The sequence below is a fragment of the Protobothrops mucrosquamatus genome, unplaced genomic scaffold (assembly GCF_001527695.2).
Source record: "Protobothrops mucrosquamatus isolate PMUCROS unplaced genomic scaffold, P.Mucros_1.0 scaffold1794, whole genome shotgun sequence".
Classification (NCBI taxonomy): Eukaryota; Metazoa; Chordata; class Lepidosauria; order Squamata; family Viperidae; genus Protobothrops; species Protobothrops mucrosquamatus.
The window spans coordinates 175,381-193,818 of record NW_015387932.1 but is presented as its reverse complement, the minus strand read 5'-3'; positions in this window follow the sequence as shown (position 1 = coordinate 193,818).

Sequence of the window (18,438 nt, the reverse complement as noted above, 5' to 3'; positions counted from 1 at the left end):
GGGCCGCAACTAACCGCAAAGGACATGGAAGAGTTCCTGGCAAACTTGGGCATCCGTCACACGCTGATCGCGCCCTACAGCCCGCAGAGCAACGGACGGGCGGAACGGATGGTGAGGCTCACCAAGGAGGCGCTCACCAGGATGGGGGCCAGCGCACGGCGAGAAACGCTCGAACAGTTCCTCCTGGCGCAACACAACAATAACCATAGGGAGATGAACAATGGCCCTGCATTTGAATCTATTCAGAGTTATTGTGACTGAGAAACAGAGGAATGTAGAAAATGCATACATGACATTTGCATAGAAATTATACAATTATAAGTTGGTCACATCTTGGAACAAGAGGGAGGGAGGGAAGCTGGATGCAGGAATAAAAAGGAAAATTCTCTTCTCCAGGAAGCTATATAATGTAAATGCCAATCTGAGTAGTTCTAGAAGTGTTAGAATTTAAAGTACTGTAATGGATTAGTGTAAAACAGAAGAAAGACCAGGCATGTGTAGTGATATATAGGCTTTTATGTGCCACAAAACAATTTAATGTTGTTTCATCTCAGCCTGGCTATGATGCATATATTGAGGAGCTGCAAAAATTATTAAACATATAATCAATATAGCTAAAACATCTGGAAATTGCATGTTGCACTATTATGGAAACAGACAAAGAAGCTACAGGTAGTCCTTGTCTTACAACCACAATTGAGATTGAAAATGTTGTTAAATGGTTCACTCGTTAAGTGTGGTAATACATGAATATACCCAATTTTATCACCTTTGCTGCTGTGTTAAGTGAATAGCTAAGGTTGTTCAGTGAGACATTAAGTGACTATGACTTACAACCTTCCTTGCCATTGACTTTGCTTGGCAGAAACCAACTAAAAAGGTCACAAATGGTGACCATGTGACTGCAGAATTGTTGTAAATTCAAGGTGATTGCCAAGTGTCTGAACTGTGATCACATGACTGCAAAGATGCTGCAACGATCACTTTTTTCAGCAGTCTAAATGAATGGTCATTTCTTTGAATGCTTGCTTAAACAAATGGTCTTAACTTAAGGGCTATCGGTATTAGTGGGATTTCATGCAAAATCTCACATAGAACTCAAGCAACTACAATTTAAAAGTATTACAAATTCTATACATTTATAAAAATTAAAATGTGGCGATAATAATCCGATTTAACTAAAAACCTCACTGGTATTAATATGCATATATTTATGATACATATATCCTACATATTGTCCTGTCAGTTAAAAATAAACTTCCTTTACAACAGAACTTCACAACTCAGAAGCATGGAAGAGTATGTTGCATTGAAGTTAGTGAGCTGGACACAAAAGTCATTAAATTCAGCTGCACAAAATGTAATGGGACTTTAACTTTTTTAACTTTGATCTTCATTAAAGGATTTGATTCAAGTCTTCAGCTCAAGTAACCCTGCAACCAGTTTATATGTATAAAATCAGCAGCATCAGCAGCAAGAAAATACAAATCTTGAGTTTATAAGTTTACAAAATGTAAGACTGTAAACTTGGTGACAGGTACAACAAAGTTCAGACCACAGTTTTATAATGAAATATGTCATATATGATGGCAATCTAGATATAACTTTTGACAATGAAGATTCTGAAGTGGTGGGTATCTTCTGCCTTTGATTTTATTTATTTATTTATTTATTAAATTTATATACCGCCCTATCTCCCTTGCGGGACTCAGGGCGGTGAACAGGCGATACTAAAAAACCACGAATAAATAAATAGTTTCTGTTTTAAAATTGAATTGAATAATAGGCCTGTTCTAAAAACACACCCATACAAAACCCCCCACTGAAACACAATCCAAACTACGCCAGGCCGGCTGCACGGAATAGATGGGCCTTCAGGGCTCGGCGAAAAAGGCGCAGGTCCGCAACTGTACGTAGGTCGGGGGGTAGGTCATTCCAGAGGGCAGGAGCTGCCACAGAGAAGGCTCTCCCCCTGGGGGTCGCCAGCCGGCATTGTCTGGCCGACGGCACTCTAAGGAGGCCCTCTCTATGGGAGCGGACTGGTCGAAGGGAGGTGTTTGGTAGGAGGCGGTCTTGCAAATACCTAGGTCCATTGCCATGGAGCGCTTTAAAAGTTGTTACTAACACCTTGAAGCGCACCCGGAAGGCCACCGGCAGCCAGTGCAGCTCGCGCAGGAGAGGNCAATCAGCACGCCCTGCTGCCTCCCATGACCCCACTTCACACCTAGGGATTCACAACCGGCAGTCTGCGGCACAGTGGTCTCCCTTGGATCCAGGCCTTCCCTAATAATAACCGCCACCCCCCCACCCCGACCCTGGGCTCTCGGCTGGTGAAATGCATGGTAACCTGGCGGGCACATTTCAATGAGGGGCACCCCCCCTCTTGGCCTAGCCAGGTCTCCGTAATACCCGCCAGGTCCACCTCCCCCTCCGATGATCAGCTATCAACAGTAAAGAAACCAACAATCAAATATGCCACAAACAAGCATTTGATTCAACACCAAGGAAAGTCTGGGAAAAGTTATTCAGTTGCCAAAATGTGACTATACCTACAAAAGTCATAATGACACCAGCATCATTTTCCTGTGTCAGTCTATGGAAGCAGGACAGAAAGATTATTCCTGCTTTTGAACTTTGGCATTAGAGAAACTTTTGAACTTTGGTATTAGAGAAAACTTCTGAGAGTACCATGGAGAGTAAGAAAACAAATGAATCCATTATTATTTAACCCAACTTGTCTTGATACAGCTTTGTTTCCCTCCAGTTCCTATGAAAATACTATTAAAATATCACATCTTCTCAATGTTTTGGCTACATCTTCCATTACACAATAACTCTTCTTTTCATATCCCCCCCCCCCATCCTTTCAGTTTCTTGGTGATTCTCAAAATCTGCTTTAAAGGATCCTCAATTCAACAGAACAGTTTTAAAGAATGAAGGCTCACTCTTTTCTAATAGCAGTTGCTGTTCCATCAGGTGATGAACGTAGTTCTATTCCATCCATTGTAAATTCATCCTAAGGAGGAATATCATACAGCTTTCAGGTTATAATAGCTTTTCATCACCATTCTTCTGAAATACTGTAGTCACTTGGATGCTTTCACTCTGAACAATTTAGTTTCCACATATACAATTTTGGTTTGGTTTGGTTTGATTACAGACCAAATACACAAGACATAAGGAGTTCGTTATTTTCTATGTTGACCATAGATTAGCTATCTGCCTTTAATTAGTAACATGCTAGAGTGACTTCTGGAACCAGTGGTTCTTATTGTACTGTCTCTTTAAGCTTTGTGACTATGAGGTCACTTTGTGCTTTGAAGGCACTTTTGCAGGGAAGAGAGACAGAGACTGGAATCGAGTTGTTTGAGTTCTGAGGCTGTTGAAAGTTGTCAAAGAAACCACTGCTCTGCAGTCATAATAGGACAAAAAAAACAGATTTAAAAGAGGCACATTGAGAACTCTCTTCTATTGCTTGCCTGGTGCTGAAGGAGATGAATGTAACCGCATCACCCAAGACTAAAACTGAACAGGAGTGCTTAAGATATGGTAAAACGGGCAGCTTTCAGTTGGATGATTTTATAGCTGGATGGGTAGGAGGTAAGTGATTCATGTGGGAATAATATGATAATACAACAAAGGAGCATTAAAAAGGGGCACAGATTCAGCTGGATGATAAACCATTCTGAATTTAACAGTTTGCACACATAGAGTTCAGTGCATTTCTCAGCCATTTGTATGGTTCTGTGAGTATAATTTACCCAATTACTGAAGAAAACATCTTCTGAAGTAAGCAGTGATTGCTTGTTATGAACATTCAATCCTGTGATCTTTCGAAGGTACTAGATCCATAAATCACAGTTGGTTCAGGAGAGGAAAACACAAACAAACAGGATTAAGTTTAATTGAAAGTTACTCAGGTTCCTTCCCCATTTTACTCATGCCTCTAATAAAGATTCAACAGAGATCTCCTAATTAATTGAGCTGTGGAGTCAGATCCTGATGTTTAGACAGCTGGTCTAATATTGGCCAGTCAGAAACCTCCTTACAGCCACTCCTTTCATGAGCTGTTGGTTTCACTAGAGATCAAGATAAGAAAATGTGGACAAATACCAACATTATCTGTCTCTTTCACTACTGGTCCCCAACTTATTGACAAACTAATGCTCTTATGGATTCTAAACTCCATAACTCCTGGAGAATGACAACAGAGTGATCACCTGGCAATCACAATTCATCTTCTGTAGTTCAGGTCTGTATTGAAGGAAGAATTACAAGGCATATGTATATCCATTATATGATCTCCCAGCCATATACTCATCTATTATGAAGTACATGCCTTTAAAGTTAAGGTTATAAATGCAAGTAGCAAGCAGCATATGTAAGTGACAGCTCCTAAATTCCCAAGTTATATCATGGTTATTACATAACAGAAAAAGATAAGTTTGTTGCATAGTTACAGATTGTACAGATTGTAACTTTTTGATCTTAACATACAATACTCAGAGTATTAATACAATAGTTAATTCAAAAAGTAATACTACAGAATAACATGCCATGATTAAGGCATTTTCAATTTGGAAATCCATCCTGTAAAGATGTTTCACCTATGATGCATGGTAAGATATATTCTGGGTGATTCTGATAAGTTTAACTTGTTTATAGTCAATTTTTAATACCTTTCCTTTATCATTTTAGTTTAGTTTCAATATATGAACTTTTTCCAAAATAAATAGACTATTTGCAACATTAGATTCAATGGGGACTGTGAAGTTTTACTCCTCCACTTTCATACTGATGTCTTCAATTTCATATTCAATAAACATTTAATATTGCACGGTGGTGCAGGTTGAGAAATATGACACTCTTAAATTGTGATTTGGAATTCACTTCTATTTTTCAGTTATATACATCCCCTTCTGTTATCAGTGATTCAGGGGAGATTTTTGCATAATTGGATCCATACACATATGGAACAATTAAAGGTATTTGCAGAGTGCTCAAATGGAGCGGCATCTATGGGGTAGAGATTTTTTGGAAAATCCCATTATTTCCATGGAATGGTCATAATATCAGTACTCCTGGTGACTAAATGTGAACTAAAATTCCCATTTACTACATTTAGAAATAGGAGACATGGGTAACTTTATGACCAATCCTTGCATTTATGACCTTTACAGATCAGTAAAGCAAAGGAAACTAAAGTAAAATCATAAATTGCAGTTTCATTTAGTGACTGCTTTGGTTAAGAACTGAGTTGCTGGTCCCATTTGTGGTCACTAAACAAGAACTACCTGTAATGTTAAGTTAAAATTATCTAATACTATCTATACATCTTGCTGAGATATAGCAGCCTTTTATAATATCTGCTTTTCTGTTATTTAGCCTTAGTTTTTATATTATGGTCTAAGGATTCCAATTTTTTTCCAGGACTTCTATTTTCTAGGGAGTTAACTATCCTAATTTTAGTCCTGACTCTATTTACTATGTTTTCTGAATGTCTGCATATTTCTTCTCTTCAACTCAGAATTACACATTGGCATCACCCATGGAGTATATTGAGTTTCAATGGAGTATATATAAAAAGTAGAGTTGTACATGGTGACATGATAAATATGTCTCTGCATAGTTTCCATTACTTGATGAACTTGTTCCCTTAATAAAATAACTCTGGAGGGAGAGACAATTATTATCACATGTGCTTGAATAAAGTTTACATATAAAAATATATGGTTTTGTTCACTTGATTCTCTCTTAATCTTCTCACCTGAGAATTATTGCATCTTGTCAAACATGCTTGATGTCACTGGTTATCCTTTGTTCTTTAAACTAATACTGGAAAATAGTAATTTATGCTCTTTATCTATAAAGTCTGACATTAAGATCTCGTCAGTGCAATTTAAACGACCAATGCAAGACTCACAGTGACTTATTCTAAACCCCTAGGTGAAAACCCATGGCTTTCTTCCTGATCAGTTGGCTTGCGGCTTCAGGATAGCAAGCACTGTAACTCATTCTTTAACAGTCCCTGCAAGAAAACTTCTTATAAAATGCCAATTGCCTTTGGTTGCAATTTATGTAGGGTTCTAGCAGAACTTGCCAGACTGTACTTGGGTTGGACTACAGTGAATGTAGAAGATAATTGGGAGAGAAATCTGGAGTGATGATAGTCTTAGCAAATGAAAAATTACTATTTTTCTGTTTCTTCTATTCATTAAGCAGATGTTCCCTATACAAGTATGGAAAGTAGGGATTCAAAGGCTCTTTTGCTTTTGGGAGGAAGAAGAAAATAATGTTTGCCTTTTCTGACTCAAGCTATATTACACACAGCAGTCTCATCTGTTCCTGATCTGTATTTATGCTGGTTTAACTTGAAAGTGCTTCAAGACAATCCTGTCTATTCTGAGATACTTTGTCAACATCTTGAAAGGCAATCAGCCCAGACAGCAGGTTACCATGCCCTTCCATTATACCAGGGCTCTCCTAACCTTGTGACTTTAAAACTTGTGGACTCCAACTCTCAGAATTCTGCAGCCAGTCTTAAAGTCACCAAGTTTGGAGACCCCACACAGTGTTAAAATACATATACAAGCAGGCATAACAACCAATCTGGTGTTAGTCCCTGCTTATCTGGGTATTAGTTGTTGGAGAGAATGTATTGTGGTTTATTTCCTTCTTAGGTGTTTATTGTCTCTTTTGAATGGAGTTAAAATGTGGGTATAACATCCTGTTTTTATTTCTTGGGCTACTAGGTCTTCTGACTTACTTAATATGTTTTGTAGGACTTTAGTTGGTTTGTGTGCTACAATGATACTTTGTGGTTGTATAATCTGTTGGTAATTTCTAAGATGTTTTAAATGTATGGCAGTGTTACCTCTTTCATAGCTCGTGTTAGTTGTGCTATAGTGGGTTGAGAGGTCAGGCATTTTCTGATAAAATTGTGTGCTATCCGCTTTGTTGGAAGACGTTGTATAGCTGGTCTGTTTCCTTTTTCTGGTGTTCTGGGTTGCTGCTAGGGAAATCCTAGAAGTTCAGCCCTCAGACAAATTAGCCATCAAGCAGGGATTATCACCAGACAAACAATCAAGAACAACACAATACTCTAATCAATGAACCACCGAGGAGAAAACCACACCACCACCAATGATGGCTGGGCAAGCTACTATATATAAACAGGAAGCAAGTCCCACATTCATAAGCACTGATGATGTTATCTAGTTGACTAATGAAACATCTGCAACCAAACAACCTGTCAATCTAGACAGATCACATTCCTTAATATCTGGTGACTCCTTGAACAATAATACTGTCAAGTTGTAAAATGCTGTGGAATGAATACTTTGGAAAATATAAATGACCTATCACCTTTCCAGTACAGATAGCAACCGTTACAAATGTCATTTACTCATATTGCCAGAAATAAACATCTCCTTTTCAGAGCATGCTTTATGATAGAAATGTGTCTATCGTGAGGGTTATCCTTTATATTATACAATAAACATACTATGTTCCCATACTAAAAAAGCAATACACTGTTATAGATCAGATTAGAAAAAGCTAAATAAACCAGTTCAGATTCTTTAATTAAAATGATGGGTAGTCATTTCTAAGGCTTACTAATAGATTAAACATTATCCAGCAAATTACCTGAATCATGAATCCAAGAAAAGAAAATTTAAAGAACAAGTGAAATTAAGCAATGGAATTTTATTTAGGAAATCTTCCTGCAGTGAATTAAAATTTGCTATTTGCCCCTGATCATCGGAGTGGCTCTCCAAATGAGCACTGGAGGTGGCAGAGAATGTTGTAGGTGGGAGAAAGAATCAATGAAAATAATCTTCCTCCTTGTTCCAAAGCTGGGTAGCTGAAGCCAGCATCTAATTTTGTTTAATTTTCAAATCATGTTGAGTAGCAAAGTTGCAATTCCTTCTTAAAGTCATGCTTTGTGTAAAGTTTCTGAATCTGGTTACTGACACTGTGTTATTGAACCCTCTGGAATAAAAAAAAAAATCTATATATTTCTGGTAAGCAGAATCACAGAGACAACATAACAAGAAGAAACGAGCTCACGGGCCTTAAAAGCCATGTGTTCCTCCACAATAGTAACTTCTGCTCTATTCCTTAGAGCTTAGGTGGAAACTACGGCTGGGGAGCTGACTTGCAGTGGCTCCTCTGTGCTTCTCTACTGGCCATCTATGGCTCCCATTGTTTCATAGGTCACATAATTCTGACAGTGGGAGCTGAACAAGGAAGAATTGTGATTAGTTATGGTGACACAAATGCTGGGCGTCGATAGAAAAATGTTCTTTTGTTGTCGTTTTCTTTTTCACGAAACTCTTTTAATTATTATTTTAAATTACAGGAGCTGCAGGTGTTATCGTGGGACATCCTTTGGACACAGTAAAGGTTAGCATATGTATGTGTATATTTAATGCATTCTTACACATGTAAATAAATCATTTAGCGCTAGGGAGAATGGAGATATTTTCTCTGGAAGGGTATATTTTGTGTGATTAACATAACAAAAAAAACCCTCTGTCCTGGTTTAATTATAGAGCACATTCATAAAGCTCTATATCTCATTACTACTTTTAGGTGGATTGGGGGAATCTGCTACTAAGGTAAATAATTAGGACTATTAAAAAAAATACTGACAATGCAGAGTACAGATAAGCCCAGAGTGATCTTGCCTATATTCTAGAAAATTAATAAACCTTTATTGCCCCCTTTCTGCCAAGGGGATTAAGTTTACGTTATATTGAAACTGGGATTTTTATTTGGAAGGTTATTCCTTTTGGGAGGTTATTGTAGTTATGTGAAACTTTTTTTTACATTAGGAGTTATAATTTAAATATTCCCATGAGGAAATTGACTTCTGAATAAGTATATTCCATCAGAATTCAGATTCTTGATTTAGCACCCTGTCACCAACAGTTTATTTGGATGTATTATGGTACAACTGAAGAATCACTTTGGTGCATTTGGATGGCACAGCGGATTAGAAAGAAACTTTTATTAATGTGGGAATAAGTCCTGAGATTGTAACAAGCAGTTTATTTTCTTCATTCATGGCCTCATACACTTCGTGGTGCACACTGATGCAATATGTAACAATTACTAAGTTCCCATGAATAGGATTGTGCTTCTGTATGCTTGGAGGATTTTAAAGACAAAAGTGCCAAAGTACAGTGTTTGGTTGAATGCTCCCCTTTCCTGTAATAACTGTGCCAAAGAACTAATCACATTTGTGTATTTACAATTTGCTGTGCTGTCCGTGAATTTGTCTGGAAGTGAGTATCGAGGGAATATGTGCTTTCCAGTTCTGCCAAATGGATGGCTTTACTGTCATTGCTGGTAGCGCGTGCTAGGAGTCAACAATAGACCTTGTGGGAACATTTTTGCTACGTTTCCTACTTTTGCTTGGGCACAGCCAAGAAACAAGCCACACATCGTTCAATACAACTGTCAAGCTGGCCCCTTCTTTACTATTGGATCTTGATGCAGCTTGGGAACGGCAACTAGGCAGCTTTGTTCCATTTCCAAATCAGCAAGGGAAAGGGAAAGATCTTAAAGAGTGAATTAAGAAGCAGAGTCATAGAGTAATTCAGTACTTACTGATTAAGTAGCAAAGGTGCATCCTGAGGAATAAGGGAATGAGAGCGGAGAGCTGTGCTGAATAGCTCAGTGTATTTGAATGTGGATTATGTCCTAGAACAGCAAGTCTCTTCAAATCAACAAATAAGGCATAGAGACCGTGCTCGAAGTGAGTACTTTGACTCTTTGCAAAACTTTGAGCCCAGTTAGAAACATGCCAGATTTGAATAAACAAGAAAATAACATGATGGTCAGTGAATGAGAAGAATTTGGAAAGCAGTTTATGTATAACCTGGATTATAATATTGCTACACTGGATTGGTTTTGAAGGTGGATGAGTGAGGGGGGTGTCATGGTTTCACAGTTGTTGTGCTGTTGATCTTATGAATAACAAACCTGCTTCCTAAAAAAATGTTCTGCTTTTTTTTGGCATAGACCGCAGTGCAGTAGTTAATGTTTACTGCTGCAAATACCCTATACAGACATTTTGTGAGATATTCCTCTCACACACACACACAAAAAGGTGGGGGTGATAAGTTTACTTTTTCCAATATGCTGTCATTGCAAAAGCAGCAGTGCGCAAATAACATTGATCACTAATTAGTTGAGTTGGTGCCAGTATCTGTCTAGGCCTAAACCCAGACCACCCACTCTGAGCAACGAAGCCCCTTGGCACTGTTTCTCCTCCTTTGTTGCTGAGGTTTCCTGGCTGCTTCTCTCTTTCAGATATCTAGACAGCAAGAAAGGCATAGCCCACATACATTCTCTTTTATAATGCAAGATGGGGGTTCAGGGATAGGGCAACAAACGGAGTGAAAACAAAAGAAAACAAGCTTGCTATTTAGCTCTCCAATACCTCAAGCTGATTGGCTGCCTAGTACATTTTCCTTATCACTACTGACTTCCTGCTAATAAGACTTATTAGTGGATTTTCTCTCCATAGATACATTGTAGCATTTCTTGATAAGATCCAGACATTTGTATGTTTAAAACAACCATTTATACTGACTGTCTGTCTATCTGTCTGTCTGTCTATCTGTCTGTCTATCATCTATCATCAACTTTTTTCTTCTTTCAGGGTATTCATTAAGTTTATATCAAATTTGCTTATCAGAAGAGCTATCAAGGTCCAAAACTCTGTATGTATTTTGATTAGTATGGTGATACACCTCAGTATAGATATTTGTTGCAAAACCAATGAAATGCACATCTGCTAGGTTAGTCCTCCCAACTGTGAAGGTTACATGGCACTTTTGTACCTATCACAGTGATACAACAGTCTATATGTAGAGGGAAGGATAGAAGCTTACAGGCTTTGCAATGGCTGTTAGTAAGTGATTTTGCTGAGAAAGCGATTCTTTTTTTCTTTCCCACAATTTTTCCAAGGAGGCTAAAATACGTAGGCCTCCTTTTTATCCTCACAATAATTCTCTAAGATAAATTAGGCTGAGAGTTGGTGATGAGCCCAAATTCACCAAAAGAGTTTTATGGCTGAATAGGAACTTGAACTGGGTCTCCTATTCTAAATCAAACTTTTCTAAAATAGCCAATTTTGCACTCATTGAAAGGATCAGCCCTAACTTGCAATTATTTGCCACTCAAGAGTAAGGAATTTGTTTTCAGAATGTCCCAAGATAAATGATTCTTGACTACAGAGGTCGGGGAGACATTCTGATAATGAAACCTCTGTCAACTCTTCCAGGCTCAATTTCAGACAATATTATTGTGAGCTGTCCCTAATACTGCAGAAACTAGGATGCTTAAGAGAGAGACACTTTCATGCCAGCCAATCTTCTCTTCAGTAAGAAAAAGGGAACAAAACATTCTGGCAGTATTGCTGATTTGTCAGGAGTATTTCCTTTCAAACCCGTGCCCCATGGGAAGTTAGGACTTGGGGAGCCAGATTCTCCCCCAAGAGTACAGACCACTTCTCATTCTCATTATTGCTATTCTGCATATGACAAAAGAAATAGGGATAATATGCATTTGCAAGAATGTCAGTCATGGCAAATAATCTGATTGGTAGGGCTCATGTGCATTCTGTTTGCAAATCTGATTGGTAGGGCTCAGAATAGAATAGCAGAGTTGGAAGGGACCTTGGAGGTCTTCTAGTCCAACCCTCTGCTTAGGCAGGAAACCCTATACCATTTCAGACAAATGGTTGTCCAATCTCTTCTTAAAGACTTCCAGTGTTGAAGCATTTCCATTTGCAAATCTGATTGGTAGGGCTCGTTGCACTCTATTATTGGGATTGAAATGTTAATCTGCAAGTGCTTCAAGATTTTTTAACATGATTCTCATGATTAAGAAAACTTCTGTTATTTATAGCTGCACTATAACTTTATATCGGTCATCTAGCAGAACAGATTTTCTCCCCCCCCACTTACGTTGGCTTTATAAACTTCCACCTGACACCGTTTTTATTTTTCAAGCCCTCATTGACTCTGTTTTCATTTTCACTAGTTCATTTTTAAATTAGGACTGTACTGACAGTAAACATTTCTTTGTGTTACAAATAAAACCAAATATGGTATTCAAGCATATTATCAATTCAAGCTATGAGGTGTGGCATACTAAAGCAATAATGAAAGAATGGGAGATGAATTTCTCATAATCACTTTGCTTGTATTTCTTTTGATAATGTATTTTATTCTTATCTTTTCCTTTTGTGTGAGGGCACATTTTATTTTCTGCCCAAGTAAGGCAATTATTCTTGTTCAGTTTTGGAATGAGCTGTTTAGAAGTGCTTTCTATTTTTCCTTTCAAACCATGAATCAATACATTAAATAGCACTAATTTTGGCACAGGGCTTTGTTAGAGCTCTTGGACATGAGCAAAACTCAATAGCAAAGCATAAGATTTGCCTACAAAAAGTTGCAAGTTCAGTCTCAGATTAAGACTCATAGCTAGAGATCCCCTGCTAGTTACTATAAAAAGTAGTGAATTCAATACAAATCGAGTTCAATACAAATCTTTTCCAATAGGAGCAATCATAATTTGCAATTATGTAGCGGAGAATATATGTGGTATGTTGCCGGAAGCAGATACCCCACGGGATTTTTAGTTGGGCTTTTATAAAATTCCAGAAATCCATGTCATGTCTTGATTTTATTAAATGTATTTTTATAATAAATAATAAATGGAGTTTTTTTCCTCAATTGAATTTTAGGAATAGTGGATTAGAATAGAGATCACCTATCAAGTGATGGCAATGTGCATAGGGTATGAATAACTGTATAGGATCATAGAATCATAGGATTGGAAGGGTCCTTGGATGCCTTCTAGTCCAACACCCTGCCCAAGACAGGAGTCCTCAGATGAATGGTGTCCAGACTTGGTTGTCCAATACAGAGATGACCACCTAATTTCAGACCATCAGGCGTTTGCTTGGAAACTGTTTCTGTAAAATTTAAATAAATGTAATTAATCCAGCTATTCTATGCAGAAGGGTAATGCATGGAGTTCCCACAACCTATAGATTCTACAAAATTCTACATTGCAGAAGTGACATTGTTTTACTCTGCATTGTTTACGTGCAGAGATACTTACCAATCATAAGACACATTTAAGCGTAATATTTAGGAAAGCCGGATAGATTATTCTGAATCAGAAGTGTGCATAAAGAAGTTAGGAAGATGATAATCATAAATCAGGTAAATTTGCATAACACTCAGGGTTCATGTTTTTCATTTGCAGAGTATGCTGACAATGAAGATTAAGCTGTTATATACACTTGTTATCTTTGGCCGACACTTGATAAAATACACATTTTCTTGTTTTCTCCTCTTTTGGAACAAAGCATAAATTGGAGTAAAATACAAGTGTTCATTGTTTGTTAAATGTGAGCTTTCAGTAATTGCATTTCATAATTGTATTCTTCTGTAGACTCGCTTACAAGCTGGGCAAGGCTATGGAAACACAGTTAACTGTGTCCGCACTATATACAAAAATGAAGCTGTAAGTATGTTCTTGTGTCTGAAATATGCCTGTACAGAGAACAAGGGAAGTTTTTGATGTGCATTAATTTATAAGCTTTGTCTCCAGACAAATAATATTCAACTGGGAATTAGATTCCTTTAAACCAATATCACTTGTACAAATCTTTAATGCTGGGATTTCAAAACTATGACAGGAATACAGTCATCTAAAAGGTTCAGAGAAAGCTTCAACTAAAAAAATTCTATGTCATGGTTAATACCATTTGTACTGCTCCCAATATTAATGGAAGACTTCACCTATTAGTATTTTCATCAACAAATTGATGTACTGATGGCACATCAGTGTTCAGACCATGTAGTAAGAACACCCAAATTTGATTTTGATTTGCTATTTTGCTTGTATATTGTCTGTCAAGTAAAACATTTATGGCCTTCAAAATCTTTGTGATGACAAGTGCAATCTAGGTAAATCGTCCATGAAAAATTCTGAAGAACTGAAAACAATTCAGATTTTTTTTGTATATTGACAGCTTTCTTCCCCCCCAAAAAACTTTCATAATTAATGTGGACTTGAAGTTATATTGATATCGTATATCACGCCTTGTTTCCATCCATTAGGATTTCTGAATGTCCAAAATACATGAAGGAGCAAAGTACGGTATAATGTGCTTCTTTATTAATATTTTTTATATTTGCTAATTCCTCGTTCTCTAGGAAACTCATGTAGTTTTAGTATGTATTCTAATTCCGTGAGTATTCTGTGTAATATAAAATGAGTATTCTATGATGGTATAAAAATACAGTAAGTCAAGCAATCTTTTCATTACAACTGTAAGAGAGATTATGACCAGTTGATGGATAAGTGGGATTTTGAACAGTGTTTTCTCAGCTCTCTTCTGACATTCTTACTCATGCAGTAAGTACTCTGGCATGCATTTTGCAGTGCAGACTGTGGGCTCTCCCAGACAGGTGTTTAGATCTAATCAAAGGAATATGATGTTTCTCCTCCACACACCACTATTGCTGGCTGCAAGCACTCTTTCATGTTTCAGCTTTCTCCTGCTTGAGTTACAATAGTTTTGGTCAAATCATGCAACTGAAGCAGAAGGAAAATAGAATCCACTCAAAGATATTAATAATAATGGTGTATGTGGAGCTGTGATGGTGCAGTGGTTAGAATGCAATACTGCAGGCTAACTCTGCCCACAGCCTGGAGTTCGACCTTGATGGGGCTCAAGGTTGACTCAGCCTTTCATCCTTCCAAGGTTGGTAAAATGTGGACCCAGGTTATTGGAGGCAATATGTTGACTCTGCTTATAGAGGGCTGTACAGCACTATGAAGCAATATAAATCTAAGTGCTATTGCTAAGTGATATGTGTCTGTGGAATAATGTCACATCTGGAAGGCTCCTAACCTTTCCTCACTTTTAGAACAAGAATCATAAACCTATTCTACAGTTGAAGAGCATCCCAAAGATCATTATTTTCTGAGGCAGTCTGTCCCTACCATAAACAGTTGAGAATGATAGAAAGATTATTTCTAAACTTAAGCTGAATTACCTCATTTGAAAGTCAGGGGCAGCAAATAAATCCATTCTATTATCCGTGATTTCTTGCTTCAGATATTAAGATACCTGTATTAGCAATCCTTAACAATCTCTTGAATAGACAAAACACAATCAAGCTTTCCATATAAGGTAAAGTCCACACACTGTAGTTTAATAGTTAAATATACAAATTTATCCTCTTTCGTATCATGAACATCCATAAAATATTTCCCTTTCCAGTTTAGAAATATCATACAATATACCTATTGTGTTTTTGTCTTCATTTTATGCAAAAGGCAGACTTGTTGATAAAAGGGGAATTGAAAGCCTTTTATTTTACCTTAAATAGAACAATAACTATTACTTGTCCATATATTCTATCCATGTCTGGTTTTTCCCCCGATATTAAAATGCATCTTTTTCATTCTTTTTTCTTTTACTCTTAGAGTATCTCATATAACTAAGCTCACTCTGAGGTGAAACTCTCCTGACATGCTCTATAAGTTTCTGCTATCAGTTTTTCTTTATTTTAGGTAGTTTGTTCTTCCTCACTGGAATGGAATTGTGTCTTCAATATGTACTATATGATTGTTTGGTTGATTGATTGTCAGGAATATAAATTTTTCTGCTTGAACAATAAGAAAAAAGGAAAAGCTCATCAAAACAAAATTAAAACATAGAAAAATAAAAAGTATAAACATGAAAGTAAAAAAACAAAACAAAATTTCCCTATGAAGTTGTCCTGAGAAAATGTCCCATGAAAAGCAATGGAAGGAACTAGGAATATTAAATCTTGAGAAGATTGTGAGGGATTTAATAACATGCTTTAAATGTCACATAGAAGACATTGAACATCTCTGTTGTTTCAGAGCATAAGACATGGAATATATTATCCGATTAAATGCCAGAAGACAAATTCTTAGAAGTAAAATCAATTCCCCATAAAGAAGTGGACTCCCCTTTACTAATGAGTTCAAGTAGGCTAGGCATCCTTCTGATGGCGTTACTTTAATTTGGACTCTGCTTTCAGCAGGCAGCTGGACTTGATGGCTTAAATTGCCCCTTCTAATTCCATGATCCATGCTTCACTGAGTTTGATTTCTAAAGATACAATCTGCTTTTCAATACTGAGACTGCCATTCTTTCTGAAAATTTGGAAATCTGGTACAATATGGCATCATTTTGCATTTCTTAGAGATCTTTGGTATTCTACAGTACTCTATTGTACTCTATTGGCATAATTTATTGAAATACTCAAATCATGCTTTTAGGTGTATATACATCAACATCTGATTATACCATTAACCCTCTTTTTCCAACTGACCTATTCTTTTTTAACATATGATGTATATTATAAGATTCAATTTCTACATTCGACTTCTACATGTCATCCTACCATCTTTCAGTAATTATTACTGATGTATTTATAAACCATTCATCTTATTTCAAACACATTGCATGCAGTTGGGTAGAGGAAAGGTGTTGGAAACCACGTGTGTTGATTTTTCTTGCATTTTGGGAGTTCTTCCACTGTGACTCTGGTTTCACACGTTTCACTTTCCAACATTTGGAATCATGCTGGGGTAGTTTTTGGAATTTCATTGCTCTCTTGATCAGCTCACAAAATTCACGCCAAATGCATTTTTCTGCTCCTTGTAAGGGACAATTCTTCTTATGGTAAATATTCTTCATCACAAAAACACAAACACATCGAAGAAACAAAACTTTTTCAAACAATATTATTTGTATAGTCCTCCCCGCCGAATGTTTCCCTGTTATCTTAGAATATGGTTATAATGGTATATTAAAAACCTAAGGTAAAGTGACATTCTGGCCAGCGGGATATTCTCTTATCAATTAAGATCATACCCTCCTTGTCAATTTATACAGATTTTTGTTGTTGTTGTTGTTAGTAAAAGACTGAAAAACTCTACTTTAACTAGGTGGCTATAAATTAGGTTTTAAGGTAAAGCAATCCAGTAGCTGAGATCTCTGTAACCTTGTTCTGTTCTCTTTCAATAAATCTTATTAAAAGAAACTCTGGGAGAATCTTGCTTTCTATAAAAGTGGATTGCCAAGAGCTTGACAGTGGCCTTCAACAAGAATGTCAAAGAATATGATTTCTGGAGTACTACAAAAAGAATTACAAAAAGAATTCAGAAAGATCTGCTAACATTTCAAGTAAGAATTCCTGGTGCTTAACAAATTAACAGAAGTCTGTTTTTGTGCTTTCCGGTTTTAATACCTATATATTTCTAATATATAGTATTTGCAATGCCAGAAGGTTTATAGAGATAAGCATATGTATTTTTCCTCTTTCTTTTTCTCATCCACTTCCTTTGTTCTGGGTCTCTTCAGAAGAAAGCACAGCTGGTGAAGAGAAAAAGGAAAGTTAGAGAAGCACAAGAGAATATATGATGATGCCATATAGTACAAAACGGTAGTGACTGTTTAAAGATCATTAATATGGACAATTAGGAACATATACATTTTTCCCACCTCTGTTGTTGAAAACAACACTATAGTTTCTAGCACTGAGCACCTCTTTCTAAGTACATCAATGTTTTATGGATTACGAATCAGAGACCCTACACAAGAATGTACGTTCTGCTTTGTCATAAAAATTAATGATGTTAGGGAAGTTCTTAGATATGTTCTACATTGATTAATAAGTTAATATATAATCCCCCAATACAATATAATTAGGGGATGTCTGGATGAAAACTAGAAGTTCCCTAGTAACTACATAATCTGTCTTTTTACTAGAATCCAAGAAATCTGTTTCTTATATCCTCTATATTGTTCCTATTGTACCTCACATTAAATTAACTCATTATAATTATCTATGTTTCATCGACTTTCCACGTACTTTTTGTTCTCATTAAGTCCAGCCTGTGGACAATGGAGCAGACCAGAGCAGAATTTCTTACACAACACTCATAGGCAACCTATTTCTGCTAGATATAGAAACTAACTCAGTGCTGTGGTTCTACCAGTTCTCAATCCCTTCAAGATCGCTCTACTTATTTACCTCTAGAAAGAAATTTCATGTCTAACTATGTATATTAAACTGGGTTTTTTTTATTTTAATATAAACACTTTCTGTTTCAGATGTGGGAAGAACTGTAATTGGTCGATTCTTTTCCATTATTAAAGTGCATTGACTGCAAAATTCATCTAACATCTGTCATTAGCAATATTCAGTTCTTAGATTTTATATGTTCTGTGCCCTTCAGAGTCTCCTCTAATTTGCTAATTTAAAATCTTAATGGAGAGACAGATAAGATTTTCAAAAACTAAAAATATAAGGCCATGTCCAGAATGTGGAATGCAAGTTTTCCAGCAAGAACAAAAAAGCT